This window comes from Atta cephalotes, assembly GCF_000143395.1.
Source record: "Atta cephalotes unplaced genomic scaffold scaffold00015, whole genome shotgun sequence".
In the NCBI taxonomy this organism is placed as follows: domain Eukaryota; kingdom Metazoa; phylum Arthropoda; class Insecta; order Hymenoptera; family Formicidae; genus Atta; species Atta cephalotes.
Window position 1 is genome coordinate 4816788 of NW_012130079.1, and position 14267 is coordinate 4831054.

Genomic DNA, 14267 nt, shown 5'->3' on the forward strand with positions numbered 1-14267 from the left:
CTGCATTTACACAACACATCTTGTACAGCTTCGACCATCGTCTCGAGGCCATGCAGCCGTTCGCATCTGAGCACTGCTGTTAACGCCGAGGAAGCTTCGACGTAATGTGTAACGTTAAGGACGTTGGACCATGTATAGAACCAATTACATTTGTGATTATATAGGTATACATCAGTGCCGGAACATTTCCGGGATCGCAATTGCGAATATACACAGACACTCGTATATATATATCCTCTCGTAAGTATTCAATTGTTATAAAATTCGAAATTACAAGCAATGAAATTTGTCCCCTTATAAGTTTCTCTAAACCTTACTTTTTAATTATGGCCTTTTAATCATTTAATTTTTAATATCATCCGTAATAATCGTGAACCTCTAACTTTTTTTCGAGACGCGGACTTGGCAAAATTTCTTTTCGTTACTGATTGAAGAGTGTAGTAAAATGAAGCTTAATAAGTGCGATTTAACGGAAGGAATTTTTTGCTCGAGCAATCTGATTTATAAACGGAACTTTTCGCAGCGTTTTATTTCGCCGTCGGGGCATGCTTAGATGTAGCGCTAATTAGCGCGCTAATTAGAAAGCTGTTGCAGTGCAAAATATGGAAGCCCTTATCGTATCATTTATGATTAAACAAACGCTCAAGATTTACGACACTAATGGCGTCTGAAAAGATTTAAATTACGGAAAAAGGAACGAGATTGATTTACGCACCTAAAGTTTGATGTTACGTAGAATCCTCGCCCGCCGGATAATCTGGAAATTATCGATGACACTGAAACAATCACTCCTCGTATAGTTTGACTTCTGCGAGTCCGTTCCACTAGAGAGAAAGTGCGTATAACTCTCGAGACACTATATCACACTCCGGTTATACGATCAGCCCCGCGCACGTGTTTGCACGGTATGTGCTTAATATTAATATGCTACACCTATACGCCCGAATGAGGAATAGTTTGAAGCATAGTTTCTCGCTCGCGCTCACGTACTAGTAGTAATCTTCTTACACGTTAAGGACGCACTACGGTGCAGGCATACGTGCGCGGGCTGGTATTAAAGGAACGAAGGAGCGTGAGGTGAATTGCGAGTGCGTAATATACGCATACACGTTATTTGCGTGCGCGGATATGTATCTGCATCGCGCACGCACACACATGTACGTCGTTGTTGTCCGAGAGACTCGAAGTTATAAATACAATTCCGCGCGCGCGGTTCGCGCTTATAGCCGGACGATAAAAAATGTTGGCAGATGCGGTCGCATTTTTACAGCTCTGTATCTTCTGTTGCGAAATTCCCGCGCGCACTTTGCCGGTACGCGCCGTACACAACTGTCTTCCTAGGCGCAAAAATATCGCTTCTATTAATGCCGAAATATCTAATTTTCTGCACGTCGACAGGCAAATGGTGTAGCCGTGTTCGCGTTTATTGCAACAAGTCGAATCGCATCTTTCGTAGGGATACCATTTCAAATTCGCATTTATGCTCCACGTAATGGATCCTTTGTTGCCCCGCAACGCGGCAAACGCTGGAACGTGCTAATAATTTTTGTATTTCACGCGGGTGAATTAAAGCGACTTACACGAAATATGTTCTAACGATGCTAACACATAATGTGCAACGCTTGCGTAATACAATACCGCCATGCAGTTAATCTCAGGCAGTTTACAACTTAAACTCCTAACTACTAATACGTATGTATAGCACGCCCTTGATTTTCAGTTAATTTCAAGTAAGAGTGGAATTTACTTAAACAGAATTTCGATTACCACTGTGGGTGGAATATTATTTTTTATATATATATATATATATATACATATATATATATAAAAGGTAAAAAAAAAAAGTACGTGCATAAAAGAGTTCCAATAGTTTTACTCTGCGTAGCAGGATGTTTATATTAATTTTTTTATCAGATGCTTTCGCCTTTTCAGAGTAATGGATTCGGTTACGTCATCTCGGCATCGCTCAATGTCGATCGCATTTTCGCCCGAACGAGAAAAAAAAGCCATCGAAGCGGCCGTTCAAGACGTTCGATCGAGTGCGTTGAACGCTAAATTTCTCGTTGACTCTGGTAAACTTTTCACCGCCGTCTCAGAACGGTACACATTTCCGTGCCGTATTAACCGATCGACCGAGCGAAGGCAACGCGACGTGCATTATGTAACGCGATCGTATGCGTCATCGACTTGCATACGATCGTATCAGTGTGTATCAGTATGCACGTAATGTTAAGATACAGACGTATACGTATACACATAGTGTTCCTCCAACAGGCGGGAAACCTCCGTGTTCCGCATGTGCGATCTTACTAATTTCCGGGATCGAAGCTTGTCTTCGAGAGAGTTGGACTGAAGATAGGAATCGTGGCGAACGAGAGACGCCAACAGGGAAAGAACGAGAGAGTAGGACAGATAGAGAGAGAGGAGGGGGGGGGGAGAGAGAATTTCGGATGGACGAGGATAGCAAGGACGTGAATTCGATTAATTAAACTTCGAATTCGCGCCGCTTCGCGGAAATGGAATTATCGCAGCGTAGTCAATGGCGGCAGCGCCAAATGCATCGAGGACAGCGAGTCACCGACACCACCATCACCACCAGAAGGTGGTTACGTCTGTAACGGGGATGGCAACGATGGTATTTGGAGGTCGAACGGTGTAACAGCTTGCAGAAAGGGAGGTGGAAAGGATGTGAAATGGTAAACGAACGCGAACCGATATATATTTACGGTTCGAAGCAATAGAGAAAAGTTTCGGCAGGGATTCGAGCCGTGAGAATTTAAAATCCCGCGAATCTGGCTAAGACCGTCGGACTTTTCCCCCTCGACTTCGAGTGGCGTTTCAATAATCCGCTTTGGTATCGCGCCGCTTAGCCTTCGTCGAGGCGAGGAAGAGCCGGGCAGGCGTTTATTAGGTTCTCAAGTCGAGTTCTCTTTGCCGTTGATCGATTGCCGACATCCGCTACTGGTTGTGAGAAATACGGATTTCTCTCGCCCGTTACACGTGTATACCAAAATCACTTGGAAAATTGCCCACATCACGTTTGCGTTTGTTTACGATCATCGTCTCTAGAATATAAAGTGACTACATTTTGGTTATAAATTATATAAAATTGAAACAAGGTACGAGGAAGTAATTTTCTCGTTGTATTTTTTCGCTCGATATTGCAAAACTGTTATTATAATTTAATTTAATTAATTCAATTTAAATAAATATTCTGTTATTATTCATTATGCTATTTTCAAAATTTTAGTAATTTCATGTAACTTATCTTTTAGATTGAAAAATTTCCACTTATTTCAATATTCGTCATAATTTTAGAAATGCATTAGGCAAAATAAAATAAACTAAATTGTTTTATAATTAGATAATTAATGGAAGAAAATCAGCATTTGTAAATATTATAAAAATCATATTATATAGATTATAAAAAAATTAATCATTAATATCAATAATTAACCGTATTTTACGCATATAAAAATAAGCGACCGAGATTATAACTGACTAATAAAGTTGAAGAAACTTATAAAATCTTCAACTTCTAGAATGATGGTTCAATAATCCGCTTATGTCATCGGTTTGATTATAAAAAAATAATGAAAATTTCGCATTTTTATTGATACATTAAAATAGAACTCAAAATGATGATAAAAAATCTTTAGAAAGAGGTTATAAACATCAAATTTCATTTCGTTATCAATTTTTGTTTAAAATATTTTCATTTATATACGCTATCACTAAAAAAAATAGTCTAATAACATGAAAAAATTGAAAAAATACAATTTAGAAAAAGAGGAAAACTAGAAAAAATATCACAGAATTAAATACTAATGACGATATGAAATCTAAAGTTAAATCAAGATCAATTGATTTCAAATAAAAGTAAAACATATTTAATATGTAAACAGAGATTTAGATGATATGACGGAGATATTAAAAAAAATATATTTTTTATTTATTTTTACAAATAAAATCCGTCATAAATAAAATGACAACTTTCAAAAAAAAAAAAAAACAATACAAAAAGACATACAGAAAGTTGAAAGATGATGTTTGACAGATTTATATCATCTAATCTGTCACGAGAACGTACTGTGAATGCGATAAAAAAGAAAAGGAAGCGTATGTCATGGTGTGTACTTCTTTTCCTTCTTCGTGGCGTTGACAGTGCTGATGATAAAAATCCTTTTGCAGCCGTATAATATCATAATAACTATGTAAATCAGACCGCCCGTAGCAACCCACAAACAGAGAATCGGATATTCGTATGCTAAGCCTCAACCCGTTCTACACACCGTAGCCGCTATTTCGCTTTGACATGCACTATATATAAGCTGTTATATATCCTCGACAACGAGTCGGCTCTCGTAAAAAAGCATTATTTAACTATCTACTCTTTTAGTATTAACGGTTGCCAGCTATGGTGACATCAAACAAATCCTCTCTTGCAAAAACGCCGAAGCGTGCGGAAAGTGTGTGTGAAGAGGTAATGTAAAAATGTACGCGTATCGTATATCGCAAAACCGCTTAACTTTAATAAAAATTTTCCAACTGTCAAATTGCAAGTGTAATTTAAAAGATTTCGTATCGTAACAAAATGTGTGTGTGCCCAGCATTTCTCGATGTCGTTCTTCCTAGTAAATGACTCTATCGGATTACAAAGACGAGTTAAACATTTATCGGTCTTTACGACGAGTTTAAGAAAAGTTTAAAAAGTGACTTTGCCAGGATCATATTTACATTGAGAGAAGTTCGAGATAAGTATAGAGCTCGCGTGAATAGGACTTTTAAGAAAACTTGAAACAAGACGTGCACAAAAGCTTTAAAGATATCCAGTAAAATATTAAAAAAAAAAAAATAACTTATTGTTAGTATTTCAGAATATTCTACGAAAGAATGCAGTAAAATCTTGTATTACGAAGTTTATCTAAGAAAATATAGAAAATATACAATAAAATATAATAATTATAAAATTCTACAATTTTTTTCCTATGCGTGCGACATATTTTCATTTTTTTATATAAACAATTTTTCATATTATATATATTTCATACAATTTTTTTTTCAAAATGAATAAGATTTTAAATTTCTAATTGTTTTTTTTTTCAAAATTGTACATGCTAGTGTATATTGCTTATATTTTTTTATTCTTGAATTATTCTTGTTTTTTATAAAATTTATTGATAAAGCCGTGGAAATTTGGAAATTGGATTTGCGCGTCATATGGTAAAAAATATTTTTACTCTCAATAAAGGCTGAAGTTTTTTTAGTTGTGCATAGTCGGAAATATTTTAAGACGATTATACGTCTTTCGAGACGTAATCATAGTCGTGCATAAACATAGCGTTTCGACAACGAGTCGAGCGTCACAAAGGATTTAATAAGCAGTCGTAAACGCGTTACAACCGGTCGACAACGCGGTTGAATGAGACTTTAAACGTTGTGCATGCAGATGGTGCTTCCTTCTGCAAAGTCGATGCGCAGTATTTATTAATCGTAAGCTTTATATAATTACTCTTTGTACATCAATCGCAACATTGTGCGGCGCATGTTGTATTATTATGCCTCGTGCGGAAATTTTGCGTTGTAATTAGTCGTTACGTCTTTATTATTATTACTACGTAATTATTATTACGTAATACGAACTTCATATTTCATTGGTTGTATTATTAATATAATATAAAGCGATACAATATAACAGTTGTGACGTAATAATTTGATATTATTTAAGAAGTAGCGTAAAAGGAGTGAAACAACTATATCTATAGAATTGCTCGTTTGAGTAACAAGAGGGCGAGTAGCGCGAATCATATTCGTGGTGTAATTACTATACGTAGGGTAGAAATCTTACATGAGGTACGCTAATTAATCTAACACAGATACACGCACGAATATATTGCATCGCATTAGCCTCTTATGGAACTTCGTGCTTTAGTTTGACTGTAGAGTATTACGAGACACCTTCTTGTGCGAATGACGTAAGGTGTAGCGGAGACGTCGGCTATGTAATTTGTCAAGACTTTAAAATATACGCGGTCGTAAATATTTTGTCAAAAGCACAAGTTCATTATGTATTTTAAGATAGGTATCTGAGAACTGTCTCGTTTCGTTTAAAAATGAATGTTCCTCTAACGAAGTTTCTTCAATCTCATCTCGTCAAAGATCGAGAGGTTTCCGTTGCATTTCTGTCAAACTTGTTAATTAAGAACGTAACTGCGGAGAATACTGTTTTAGTTTTACGACCGTCAAATATCACGTAATCGCGCAAACATTAATAAGATCGTTGAGGCAAATTTATCGGGAAGATTGTTTATATTTTACCAAGACGGAACGATATGGCATTGACATAGTGATACCGAGGAATATTCGCCAAATACGCTAGAGGGTTTAATAAATGCAAGATGATACCAAAGTTTCGCGATGAAAGTTAAGTAGTCTCTTCGAGAAAGCGACGCGGCGAACACGGAGGCGAAGGAGCGAAGGCCGTCCGCGAGCGTGGCAGCCGAACTTCCGGTGTCGTCGTTCTTTTTTCGCAAATTAATGCTTTCGCTCGAGATAAAAATTTGCTGAGCCTCGCGCACCAAAAAAGGAAAAGAGAAATATTTACCCTTCCGGCAAGCGAGAAGTTGGCGCTGTGCCTCGTCCTCCTATCCTCCACCTTATCACGGAAGTTGGCTATTCTGTCGTAATAACCGGGAACTTTGTTAAACTCTCGTTTAAGGAAAATCTCACTTTCCTGGAGCTCTTCTTCGAAGCATTAATGGCCCGATTCATCCCAGCTATCCGCGGCTGTCCTTATTAACTTAACGCAATACATGTCTCACCTGTCAGTAACGGTGTAAAACAAGCGTTTAGGAACCGGAAGACGAAGCGAGTAGTTAATACCGGATCGGCGATTGTGGGCCGATTTAAGCGAAGCGTTAGCATGCCAAGTACGATAAAATTTGCATAGAACGCGGAACAGACTCTGACGCTCGGCATGTAACCGCTTTATTGAGATAAAGATTCAAATTTACGCCGTTCATCCCCGACATGCTGTCGCTAAATTAGTAAATCCCTCGCAACGAGGATTTGCACTGTGCTGTTATCGTATATCTGGAAAACAAATCGAAGCTTTTTGATGCGGGTATTCTAACGCGATTATTTTATTAAGCAATTGATTCTATTAATTTCTCGAGTGAAAAGTTTTTTTCTATAAAAATATCAATAACTAAAAATATCAATATCAATAATAATTACGTGTAGATCGTCTTTTTTGTAAAAGAATATTAAAAAATTTATCTTCTAGGTAGTTAATCTGTTTTATAAAAAATAAACTCATTACTATGCAGTTAAAAATTTCATCAACTTACTAAAGAGGTAATAAATTTTTAAAAATTTTGGTATGCTTTTATTTTCACCGTGCTTCAAAGAGTTAAACCAATTTCACAGAGTGTATGTGTTTTTATATGTATGTGTATGTGTATGTGTCATTTTTACTCTACTCCTATCAATAATCTCAGCGTGAATTTTTCGTTATAACGTAATAACCGGATGAAATCAATTTTATACGTTATGCTTTCACTTTCATTACGCGTTGTCAATTTCTCTATCGTGACTACTAATAATATTTCTTATCGACATGTTGACATGTTAAGACGATGTTAAGAGGCTCTAAGTTTCCATGTTTCCTGTTGCGGACTTGTGATTATCTAAATCTAAATCTTCTTAATTCCTTATTTATTTAATACATCAACAACACGTGATACAGATGCATCATGATCGATATTTATATACATATTTACGTACAAATAAAATGTTCAAAATATTTGCACGTGTATTAATTTGATGGAAATATTTCGTATTTGTTTTAAAATAGATTAAACTCTTACGTATTATACATTTTATTTTTATACACGAGAGTTTATTTTCTTACTTTAAAAGTAATCTAACTTGAAATACTACACTAACAGTTCATATTTACTTTGATCAACTAAATTTAAAATAAAACAATTTTTTTCTTCAAACTTCGAGCATCAAAATTGTTTCAACTCTAAATGTTCTTTATAGAACGCTCTCATTTTTATTGATAAAAATGACACATCTCAAAATGTCGCATTTTTGTGATATTTATGATCTTTTTGAAAATCTTAAGAATGACACAATACTATTTGACGAACGGACCGTGAAGTTTAGTTTATTTTTAATGATTGATAGAATAATTTTTATCTAATTATGCATGACGATAACTAAAAAATTACATTTTTGTAGTTGTGTCATTTTTGAAGTAAGGGAACAAGTTAAAAACTAGCAACTATAAATCGCTTTCTATAAATTCTTAGGTCTTCTGTAATCTTTAACAATGTTATTATAGAATGATTGTCGTTAATAAAGAACTTTCTTATTTTAGCAACAAAATATCGACAAAAAGTGTAATAAATTTACCAATAGCTAGAGACATATTAAAAAGTTATTACAATTTCATTATTAAATAATTATGATACAAATTAGATGAAAATAAATCTAATTAGCTATGAATCTAAAATAAGAGAAATCCTATATTCAGTCAAAGCGGATCTTAGTACTTAAATATTCAGAAATATTTCCGCTAAGATCCGCTTTGATCAAATATAATATTATTTAATTGTGTTATTATTTTGTTGTTAATGAATAACAATTATCATTTGTAGAAAAGGAATAGTTATTTATTAACGATAATCGTTCCATGTTAATGATGTTAAAAATTACAGCATAGAGTCCTAAGACCCGATTGCATCAATGTTACTTTGATTTTAACTGAGGTTTAAAACTCTCTCCGTCTCTATCTTTTTTCGCTTTAAAATGGAACAGAAAGAGTTTTAAGTTTCGCTTAAAGTCAAAGTAACGTTGATGCAACTGGATCTTAGTCTATCTAAATCTATCCCGAGTGTTTGGATAGTGATTTCAGTGCATTGCGATGCATTTTACGTATCAGTAAGACATACGATTGAAATAAAAGAGTCATTTGTCGAATGCGCGATCTGCAGCGTGTACTGTGGCTGGAGCACTTCCGTTTCTCTCGTGCGTGACGACCCCATAGAGATACAGTTTCGTGATTCCGTATTCACGATAATCCGTTCACGCGGCACGGTAACATCGTGTAACTGCATCGACACGTGGAAACATTCCCTTCCTCTTTCGACCTGCGATCTCTCGACGCATCGTCAGTATCGGCTCTACGTGTCAGTACGTATCGTATTGTAGATAGTGTTTGTAAAATCTCTGAAATACGTTGGGCGATATTTCGTTCTGTCGGACGTCGACACGCGCTTCTCCTCCTCGTCGTCGTCGTCGTCGTCGTCGTCGTAGTCGTCGTCGTCGTCGTCGTCGTCGTCGTCGTCGTCGTCGTCGTCGTCGACGTCGTCGTCGTCTGGCAGCTGCACGTCGATTTCGATTTTGGAGGCTCCATTTCCCTTCGTGCATTCGCTTTCTGGTATTTCGTCCAGATTCAAAAATTCCGTGGAAGGCGCCCAAGATTTATGTTTCAACGCGCGGAAAACTGAGTTAAATCGCGGCGTTATTGTTGATCGCGGAAATCGGTCGTTGCACGCGAACGAATCGGTCCCTTTATTTGCAAATATTGCCAATCGGCCTGATCACCAATCTCGTTCAGTTTCTCTACATTTTATTCCCATTTTTTGAAAATTTCGTTTGTATGGCAGTGCCCCAGTATTTTCGATCAATGTGAATACGATAACTTGGTAAAGTTATTACTCGCACGTGTATATACAGAATGGATATTGGTCTTCTTCTTCAGTTATTTTTTGAACTATGTACTCGACCAGTCGATTCGATCGTTTGCCTAACGAGAGTTTGGTTTTGTATAATTCATCACGTAATTCACAGGTAACGAGACTATTGACCCTCGATATACTCCAGTCACGATATTGATATATGCTCTTAATTTATTAGATCGATAAATTCATCTTGACTAATGAATAACGAAGAAATAACGTTTGTTGAATGAAATCGTATAATTATGCAGAGTGAGAAAGTACAATTATCGTTTGTGGTAACTTCTTTCATTTCTATAATGTTAAAAATCGTATTCATGAAGTTTCATGAATTGCATTGACCTTTCCACTTTTAAATTGTGTTCCGTACCTTCCTCACTTTTCCAGCCAACTTCCTTTCTATTATTCCGAAAACGCCGATCTTATCGAAGCTGAATAATTTCGCAGAAATTTTGTAACAATCGTATAGATTTATTACATAACTTCCACTATTATTTATGTGCTATGCATTTTTTTAAGGAAAAAAATGTTTCGATTTGATGGATTTATCGCTCGATTGGGATACGTATAATGTTCACATGTATCACGAGTATAATATTGTTTGGTTTAACATCATCGTACATACCCGAATTCTCTCAGATTCTTTACGTCACAGTATGGTACGGCAATTTATTTTGATATCAAGTTTCTCACCTCGGAGGCTTCCTGCAGAGAAATTGCTACAGAAACGGTGCAGCCATTCTATCGCGTTCGAATCTCGATTGCTTAAAGCCGCTAACATAGTTACGTATTTTACGACACGGAAGGACATAACAACGTCGCGTCGGTCTCGTGCTTTACCTTTACTACTGGCCGTCGCAACTTTTATTCGCGATATCTTACAAATGATTGTGATCGCAAAAAACAAAATGTAAAATTATAAAAATGTTTTAAATAGTGACCTCACGTAAAATCGATGCGCTAATGATCACGAGCATGAAAACTCACAATATGGAAATAAAATATTGTGAAATTAGATAAAAATGTTTTATTTTATACTTTAAACCAGAGATAATTTTCATTTAGTATGTGCATTATAATTATGTTATCTCACATTATTCTCTGTCCATAATTTTGATTTAATATTTATACATTTGTATTTCCCAAAAATTTACATGCGAAATATTATATATCAAAAATAAATATAAAACAAATAAAATAATGTTTAAAACATTAGAAGATATATAAAAAAACTGTTCTGTATCTAAATATGTATTTAAATATGTAATATAGATACATATAATTATTATTACATTTAATTTGGCAATCTTTTTAAAAATTTTGCAGTAGTAATTACTGGCAATTTATGTCAAATTAACGTGCTTTAGATTTGACGAATTTTTAAGTTATTTTAACGAATGATAGTTTTTAATGGAAACGATAACAGTCAAGTTTCAAGTTGTTCGAGTGCAACTATGAAATCTGACACCTGATTTTTGACGTTTAGTTATTCGATTGCTATATAGGTTTTCCATGTTTCCATCGCATACGCGCCCATGTTCCATCAAACTTTTGCTTGAAAATTCAAAACGATTTTTTGATATTTCAAATAGTTTCGGGGATATTCGCCCATTACAGTTATTCCCTTCGCTCACATCTAAAAAAAAAAAACCTATACCTTGAATTGACGAATCGAATGTAAACATTTTTCTACAAAATGTAATACACCGAGAGGAGTAATATATTTTTACAGTAATCCTTTACCACGTAAAATTGAATATGATATAGTATTTTTAATTGGTTGTAGCAGCTAATTTTTGATTGCGTTAGCAATTAGCCTATCGAGATTGTATTATATATTAACATTGTGAATAGGCTAACGCAACCAAAAATTAGCTCCTACAAATGCCAATTAAAAATGCTATATCATATTTTATAACTTGCTGCAGCAGCTAATCATTTGTATCAGTATAGAAATTCGTATTTTGCGCCATCATCTTAAGCAATATTTAAAAATTCCACTTTAAAAATACATATATCCCTCTTCTCACAAAGACATGCAAAAAGCTGAGAGTGACCACGTAAATAATTTGTCGCATGCTTGTCTACCGTTCTCGAGTTGTAAATTAAACGCAGCAAAACAACAATGAGAAGATCAATTTTCCCGACTAGGGACTTTTATTTTTTACGTGATTATCGCTTCGGGATGTCGATGTCGAAGAACGGAAAGTGAAAGCCGATAAGCTCTTCGATAGGCATTCCGAGTCCACTCGAATACGTGGAAGCACGGATGCCAAGTACCGTAACTTGCACCGCGCGGAGATTGAATTATTTTTCTCCCAGAATAATTTCGCCATAAAATAAGACCGGTACGAGTGTGCATGCGCAGCCCATCACGTTACACCCATACACACGCCTACTGCTCGCGGTATCATCCCTCTCGAGAGAAGCAAAATCTCTCTAGTTCTCTCCCTTTCTCTCTTTCTCTCTCTCTATCTTCCCGTCTCATCCCCACAGACGAGGCCACTCGAAGCGAGTAACGTCGCTATTTTCTCCCACGTCTCCTTATATTACATTCTAGATACGCGGGGACGGCAGCGGTGGAAGCTGAAAATTCCTTTCCTCTCCTGTTTCTGTCAGTGAATATCTTATCATAATACTACCGACGCTCTGCTTTTCCTCTCGAGATCAACGGACCTCCGCAAGCTAACACATCAACACATTTTCACATCCAACTTGCAATCTTTCGTCCACCACCATTCGTTCACCACACCACGTACGAAACCGGCCGGAAAGGTTCAAGTATAGTTTCGACATATTTCCGAGTATCGCACGTTTCCAGATTGGTTGATATAGTTTGCAGTCGCGAACACTTCTTCCGTTCGATACAACCGCGATGGAAAGACCAGCGGATGTGGTGCTACACGCTCGATGCACCACCCAGGAGCATGACTCGGCGATGAGGCGGTATTTGCAAACTTTGACTTCGCGCATGTTTCAATATTGCGCCACGTGCCGTGCCTACGATACAGCTGAATACTGTTCGCTTAAACTTCTCATCCTTTTTTTTTCGCCTTACACTTCCACCACAGCTTGCGGGGCAAAAGAGACGATTTCTTGCTTATAAAAGTGTGTAGCGCTTCGTAATACTTTCCACTTCGATCTGTACTTTTTCTATTTCTCAGACGCCATATTCGCGACTCGATTTTACGGTGCCGGCCTGGTAGAAAGAATCGCCGGTGCTTTCGTAAAATAAAGCCGGTGCATTGTTCTCGAGAGCAAGCAGATGAATCAAGAAAAATGAATCTAGACTCTTTTATTGTAGGAAAATTGGACAACTCGGGAGATCAATTACATAATTTTCCTCGAGAAGTAGAAAGATGATAAGCGAAAATCTTCACGTGAATTTGCTGAGATCACGTAAGACCTTTCAACGTTAAGCAATGAAATTCCACGAGATCGCGCTAGAATTCAAGCAGCCAAAAGTGAAAAGGGGACAAGTTCACTAACAATTATATGATTACCCGCCAGATGTGACAGTTGAAGTTCTCAGATCTTAATGACATAATTGGAAATTAAGGGATGCTTTTATAACGTAATGCACACGCAAACTTCCGGCATAGTAATTCTAATGTACTTAATAAATATGTAATTCTTCCTGTTATCTTAATGTTCAGATTTCAGTATAATATCCGTTTTGAGCTATAGTTATTCAAACCATTTTGTATGAGGAATTTGCATTGAATACATACAAGCGCGCAAGTGCGTATTTAAGCTTATTGTAAACTGTGGTATGTTTACGAAAACCACGAACGAGGTATTCACAATATATTTTAGATTAACGCTATTGTGATGAAGAATTCATCAACGCCTCTCCATAGTTGGGATTTTGATGAATATTCATTATTATATTCCTCATTTATATCAGTCTTGCAACGCGCCCCATGATTCTTATGCATAGGAACAACTCGGTGCATCACCATGTACGTCAACGAGCTACAATTTGGGGCTTGACAGGAAATTAAAACTATACTTCACCGTTCGAGAATATGGTATTATAATATATGCATCAACAAGCCGTTAATCGCCACTATTGCACCGTCACGTGCGTTTTAACGAGAGGCAACGAATCATGAACATCGAAAGCACTGTGTCTGCCTCGAGTGGCATAAAATATTTGTCAAAGCAACGCGCGCGTTAAGCCTCATATAAAATAACGATTTATCGACGAGGCCGAATATTTATAACATTATTTTACGTTATGGAAATGGAAAGTTGAACAAACGCTATTAGTTTCATAATCTCACTGCGACATGATGTATCGTTTGCATAGGATGTATCACTGAAGCGCCAATAATGTGCATCGCGAAATATTTATTTTAATCATCGTGAGCAGGGATGTAATTGTAAAACGCGTTCAAATTTCGTGTGCACAGTAAGCACGATAATTGCAATTTACAACGCGAAATCCTCGAATTACCTGGATATTTACATACTATCTATATATATATATATATATATATATATATATATATATAT

The 14267-nt window shown here is 36.3% G+C and overlaps 1 protein-coding gene across 1 annotated transcript in view; it reads left to right on the top strand.

Annotated features, from left to right (window-relative positions):
* The window catches only part of LOC105618166 (lachesin-like), a 52845-nt gene that overhangs the window by 11611 nt on the left and 26967 nt on the right, over positions 1-14267 (top strand). The gene's annotated exons all lie outside the window — the stretch shown is intronic.